Here is a 6,621-nt window from a genome sequence, read left to right on the forward strand (position 1 = left end):
ATTATTTCATCAAAAGTTAGATTTTAATCAAGATCTGTCTTAAAATTAGTCCAAACATACAAATCTTGATTTATTTATAATTGATTCTTAAAAAATAATTTATTTAGGAAATATTTATTTAATTTTACTAAACCAAGAAGCTCACAATTAAATTAATTATTAATCTGTTCCAAATTTTGATCCAATTTATAATTGACTAAAATCCTAACAATTAGGCTATTTGATTAATAGCCTAAACCTAATCTATCCACCCCCTTTAACTCCAATCCAGTGTCCAGCCCAATAATACTAGCATCAACTCGACCCATCACCCTTCTTCATTTATCTTCATCAATAATGCAACAATGTACAACCCAACAACACCCAACTACAACAAACAATTATTGATTATAGCAACAACTAACGAAACAATAAAATCCCTAGGCCCAATCTCCTTAACATCTCTCCTCTCTTGTTAATACTTTTCCCATGTAAGGAGCACAAAAAACTTGTACTATCCGAGCACAAAAATCCTCTAGAAACAAAATTTTTCTCAAATATCCAAAGATAATTTTTTTAAAAAACTACTTAATTTCATCAAAAAATCATATGATTGCACCTCAGCAAACCCTATCCTGAATTCAAAATTTAAAAATCCCCAAAATGCTCCTACACATTGGTTAAACACTAAAATTTAACCCCTATTCCTAGTATATAAATATTGAAACTCCCTGGATTTTGATCCTTAGAAATTTCCTGAGTTTTTTGGCTTCTTGACATTATACGACTAGGGGGTACTAGTCGAAGGATAGGGTACAATTTGGTGGTCTTATTTGTAAGATAGCCAGTGTTGGTTGGTTTCTACCCAAGGAATGAATAAATCATATTAGTCATATGTTAGGGTACTAGTGGTATGATACCAATTATGTGTTGCCCAATGTTTAACCTAAAGGAGTCTAATCTGGCTAAGGTATAAATTTAGGGTACTGGTCGTATGGTTGGGTATGAATGGGCATTAGAGGTCATATGTTGGACAATTTTGGGGTCCAATAAAATATCAATGGAATGAGATAAGGGTACCACTCATACTCTACGATACGATTGAGGAGGTGTGGTTGTACCTTTTTGCCAAGATTTTATACAATTTAAGTTGAGGGTATTCTGGACATTTCCCCTCATAAACTATTATGACCCCATGATGTAAATACTATTGGTACTTCATTTAACCTATTATTCCAATCTTAAACACTTAGAAGCTCCCTCAAATTCTCTCAAGGTTCTTGGGTCAAGGACAACTAGGAATTCATTAATAGGATCAATTTAGGACTTGCAAAGGGTGGTTTCTCTCTGTCATGTTTGTAATATAAAGCATATTACTCCTCTATTATTTTTAGTTCAACTAAATCCATGATTTAATGTATGGTTTTCATGGAATAATTATTGTATGGTTTTGCGTTTTCAAATATATGATGGAGTTTTTGGTTATAATTGGTTTAGTTATGGTTCCCCATATTTTAATTATGTTTTTTCTATTTTATTTATGGTTTGAACATTTGTTTATATGGGAATGGTTAATTGGTACTTGGTTTTGGAAACTATATGCCCCAAACATATTTGATAAAATACTTATGAGGATATTTTGGTTACATTATTGAACTTTCATTGAAGCTTTGTATGGTACAATATGGTATGAGGATATTTTGGTTACATTGTTGAACTTTCATTGAAGCTTTGTATGGTACAATATGGTAATGAAATCCTAAATTGTATAAATGGTTCAAATAGTTTGGAATGGTTAAATGGTAATACCTTCGTGGCTATGTGGTTAGCTTAAATGAACATCCATTTAGAGTACATGGGAATCACCCAACAAAGCTTAATAATGATCATCTTGTGGGGTACATTGGAATACCCCAAGCAACTTAATAATGTAATTTATGGGTATATGGGAACCCCTTCTTTTTTTAAAGGTTGGCTAAGGACATTGCTTGCAAGTTATAGTAGGTATGATGATACCACTACTTATAACCTTTGTTAATAATGAATGGAATTAGTGGTTTGGTTGTGAACTAATAGTTTTAATTGGGAATAATGGCGGGGTACGATAGCTAATTGTGAAGGTGTCCAATAGACAGACACTGGAAACTCATATTTTTTGACTTGAAGATTGGTAATGGTAACCATATATAATACTTATGGGGTACATGGTAATACCCTAAGTTACACTTGTATATATGTATCATGGAGAGAGAAGGGTACTTGGGAATCCTCTACTCCTACGGTGTCTCAGATTTATGTGGACACACATATCAGGGCCTATTTAGGGGGTAACACTAGACCTATTTATCCCATGGGTAGTTCTGGGAAAGTTAAGCTACACTTACCCAGGTTAATAGTATTAAAGGAATGCTAAAATTGGTTCCCTTTCTCGGTATGAATATATATATATATATATAGTTGTGAATGCATATAGTCATTTACTTAATTTTAAAGATTGGTATTATTTTATTCTTATCTTGAGTGCATGCTAGAATTCACCTGCAAACTCATACTTGGGCACTGTATTTCCAAGCGATATAGGAACCAAACATTCTACTCCTCCTACTTAGTGATCGAATTTGGGATCAACATATGTTTGATTGATATGGTGAGATTCTATATTTTAAAAGGCTTTATTTCATTTCATAGATGGTTTTACAAACTTAAGTCATTTCATAGACCATGGTTTTGGCTATGGTTAGGGGCATGTCCCGACTAGATATTATTTTACTTTTGAATTAAGGCTTTACGAGACTACTATAGGTCGGTATGTGTGGTGTCAGTATTGGTGTCTACCTTGACATTGGTATTGTTATAATGGTTGATACCTTTATACTATATCTATAATTATTCCATCCTATTATGTTATAGTTTGGTTATGTATTGGCTTATGTTATAGTGGTTGGTTCGGTACTGGATGATTAACTTGGTTGGGTTGATCATGGTCATGGACCTATCTTGAATTACTAAGATACAAATAACTCCATCTTTTTATATGTTTAGAATTTATTTGGATGAGGGTATGTGCTTGGAGGTTGGGTTGGGTATCAGGGGTCGTCTTTGGTACTGGTTGAACTTAGGATGTCCATTATGACAAAACCTTGGTTTGGGTTATGTTAAGTTGGTATTAGAGCTTTAGGTTCATGGTAAATTGGGAGTCCATAAAGACATATTGAGTAGAGTCTCTTTGAAGAGTGTGTAGCATTCCACACTCATAAGGGAGAGGCTATAAAGAATTTAGGAATATTTCACTTCTTGGTGTTCTATATTTAAACTGGGAGTCTAAGTCTTGGAATCTTCTCTAGTTCTTGTTTTTCTCTTTTCAGATCATGCCCCGGTGATCTGAAGTTCGTGAAAACTTTTCTATCCCAATTGAGGACGATGTTAATGGTACATGCCCTACTCAGGGTATTCATAATCGGGGTCCTAGTCTTGATTGTTCTTGATTTTCACTAGTACCTTTTAGTCCTCCTTAGGATAATATGATGAATAGTGAGTTTCGTCAGTTGATTTATATGATTGCTTAGTTGGTTGCGTCTCAGGATGAGCGTGGTGCATCTACTGCTCATCTTCTGAAGCCATAAGGGTTGGCTAGTTCATAAGGTTGAATCCTCAAACCTTTATTAGTGTTAAGGTGGAGGAAGATCCTCAGGGTTTCTTGGATAAGGTGGAAAATATTATCAAGGTGATGCATGCCACGAATGTGGAAGGGGTGGAGTTTATGGCCTATTAGCTGAAGGATGTGGCATACCAATAGTATGAGGAGTGGGATGGACAAGGGATGATATGGATGATTCCTCTTTATGGGAGACTTTCTCTAATCCATTTCTGGATTGCTTATTTCCTTAGGAGTTGAGGGAAGCAAAAGCGGAGGAGTTTGTTAATCTAAACAAGGGAAAATGTCAGTCAAGGAGTAGTCCTTGAAGTTTCACCAATTGTCATGGTATTCTTTAAAGTTGGAGTCTGATATGATGGACAGGATAATAAATTTTACTTCAGGACTATCTCGTGAGTTGATCCTTGAAAGTAAGACTACATTGCTGATTAAGGACATGGGTATCTCTAGGTTTATTATTCTTATGCAGTAGGTGAAGGAGGAAAAGAAACGACAGGCTGAGATAAGGGAGAGATAGGGAAAGAATTTCAAGTTCTCTGAGTAGGTTGGTGGACAACATCAAAATTGTAGAGATGGGGTATGTGAACAAAGGAGAAGTGGGGGGTTTTTTTTCTCCACAGCTAGTTCTCCCTACTCAAAGCCGTCGAGTGACATGCATCAGTAGAGTGGTGATAACTTAAGGGTACATGGTGCCTAATCTTAGGCTAATGGGGCTCAGTTGGCTCCATCATTTCCTCCTTGTAGGTTTTATGGTTAGTTGAATTGAGGTTTTTTGTAATGAGGGAAGGTACACATGCTTCAAATATGGTCATCCAGGCTATATTTTTAGAAATTTTCCTATTCGTAAGGTGGCTTCATGGGGAACAAGGTTCCAATTGCTTCGTCATCAGATCCAACACCAAAGGGTGCACGATATAGTTTTGGCACTGATCAAAACCGTCTATATGCACTCACTACCCTACAAGAGTCTAAGCCATTTCCTTATATCAATACTAGTATGTTGCAACTCTTTTCTCATGATGTATATCATTTACTTGATTTGAGGTCCACTCTTTCTTATGTGACCCTATTTGTGGCTATGTATTTTAGTTTTGATCTTGAGGTTATTTTAGATCTTTTTCTATTTCTACCCTTGTAGGTGACTCTGTGATTGCTAAAAGAGTGTATGGGGGTGTATGGTATATATATATAGTAAAGAGACTTTGGGAGATTTGTATGAGTTAGATATGGTATATTTTGATGTTATTCTTGGTATGGATTAATTACATTCATGCTATGAATCCTTAGATTATTAGACTTGTAAGGTTTTCTTTAAGTTCCCTGGTAAATCGGTTATCGAGCGGAGGGTAGTTCCTTAGCTCCTAAAAAGAAGTTTATATTAGATCTTAGAGCTCAAAGGTTAATCTCCAAGGGGCGTTTCTATCATCTGGTCCGAGTTAAAGATTTCTATTCAGAGTGTCCTTATTTGCATTCAGTTTTGGTGGTGAATGAGTTTCCTGAAGTCTTTCCTGAAGATCTTCCTGGTGTTCCTCCAAATAGAGAGATTGAGTTTGGGATTGATTTGGTTCCAGACACTCATCCAATTTTTATTCCCCCTTATAAGATGGCTCTGGGTGAGTTAAAAAAACTTAAGGAGCAACTTAATGATCTTTTGGATAAGGGTTTTATCCATCATAGTGTGTTCCCATGGGGTGCACAGATGTAATTAATGCGTAAGAAGGATAGTTCCCTCTGGATATGTATTGACTACCGACAGTTGAATAAGGTGATAATTCAGGACAAGTATCCTCTTTTGTGGATAGATAACTTATTTGATTAGTTGCAGGGTGCCAAATTATTTTCTAAGATCGATCTTCGGTCTAGGTATCATCAACTTAAGATTATGGAGGTGGATATCCCTAAGACAGCATTTCATACCCGATATGTGCACTTTGATTTGTTAGTTATGTCATTCGGTCTGACTAATGCCTTTGCAACATTCATGGAATTAATGAATAGGATCTTTTGTCAATTTCTAGATTCATTTGTCATTGCATTCATTAATGAAATTTTGGTGTACTTTAAGAGTGAGGTATATCATGCCAATCACCTATGTATTGTGTTACAAACCTTAAGAATAACAATTGTATGCCAAATTCTCAAAATGTGAATTCTGGTTGAATGTTGTCACTTTTTTGGGTTATATTAATTCTACTAAGATGATTATGATAGATCAACAAAAAGTTATGGTGGTTAAGAAGTGGCCTAGACCCGTGACTCCAATTGACATTCAAAGCTTTTGGAGTTTGGCTAGTTACTATAGGAGGTTTGTGGAAATTTGTTTGATGATATCTTCCCCATTGACTAAGAAGACTCAGAAGAAGGTAAAGTTCTCTTGGTCAGATGCTTGTGAAGGTAGTTTCGAGAAGGTGAATGATAAGTTAGCTTTGGCTTTGTCAGAAGGCACTAAGGGGTTTGTGGCTTATTCTGATGCGTCCTGGGTAGGACTTGTTTATGTTTTGATGCTACATGGTAAGGTGATAGCCTATGCTTCTAGGTAGTTAAAGGTGCATGAGAGAAATTATCCTACTCATGATTTTGAGTATTTGCGTTGAAAATCTAGTGAAACTATTTGTATGGAGTGCATATAGTCATCTTCTCAAATCATAAGAGTCTACAATATGTGTTTACTCAGAAAAGGCTTAACCTCAGGTAGAGGAAATGGCTTGTGCTTCCTAAGGACTATGATATGAGTCTTCACTACCACCTAGGTAAAGCTAACATAGTTGTTGATGCTCTTAGCTGGCTGTCCAATAGGAGTTTAGCTTATATGAATAAGGAGAGGAAGGAGGCAGTGTAATCTACCATTTGAGATTTTTCTAGTTGCAGGTGACGTGCTCATAGTATATTTTACTTATCTTATTTTTAACTTTGCTTAGTCATCCTATGGTACCTATCTCTTTCTTAAGTCATATGGTAATTAAGAATGGTATTATGGTTGATTCAGC

This window comes from Capsicum annuum, chromosome 3 (assembly GCF_002878395.1).
Source record: "Capsicum annuum cultivar UCD-10X-F1 chromosome 3, UCD10Xv1.1, whole genome shotgun sequence".
NCBI classification, from domain to species: Eukaryota; Viridiplantae; Streptophyta; class Magnoliopsida; order Solanales; family Solanaceae; genus Capsicum; species Capsicum annuum.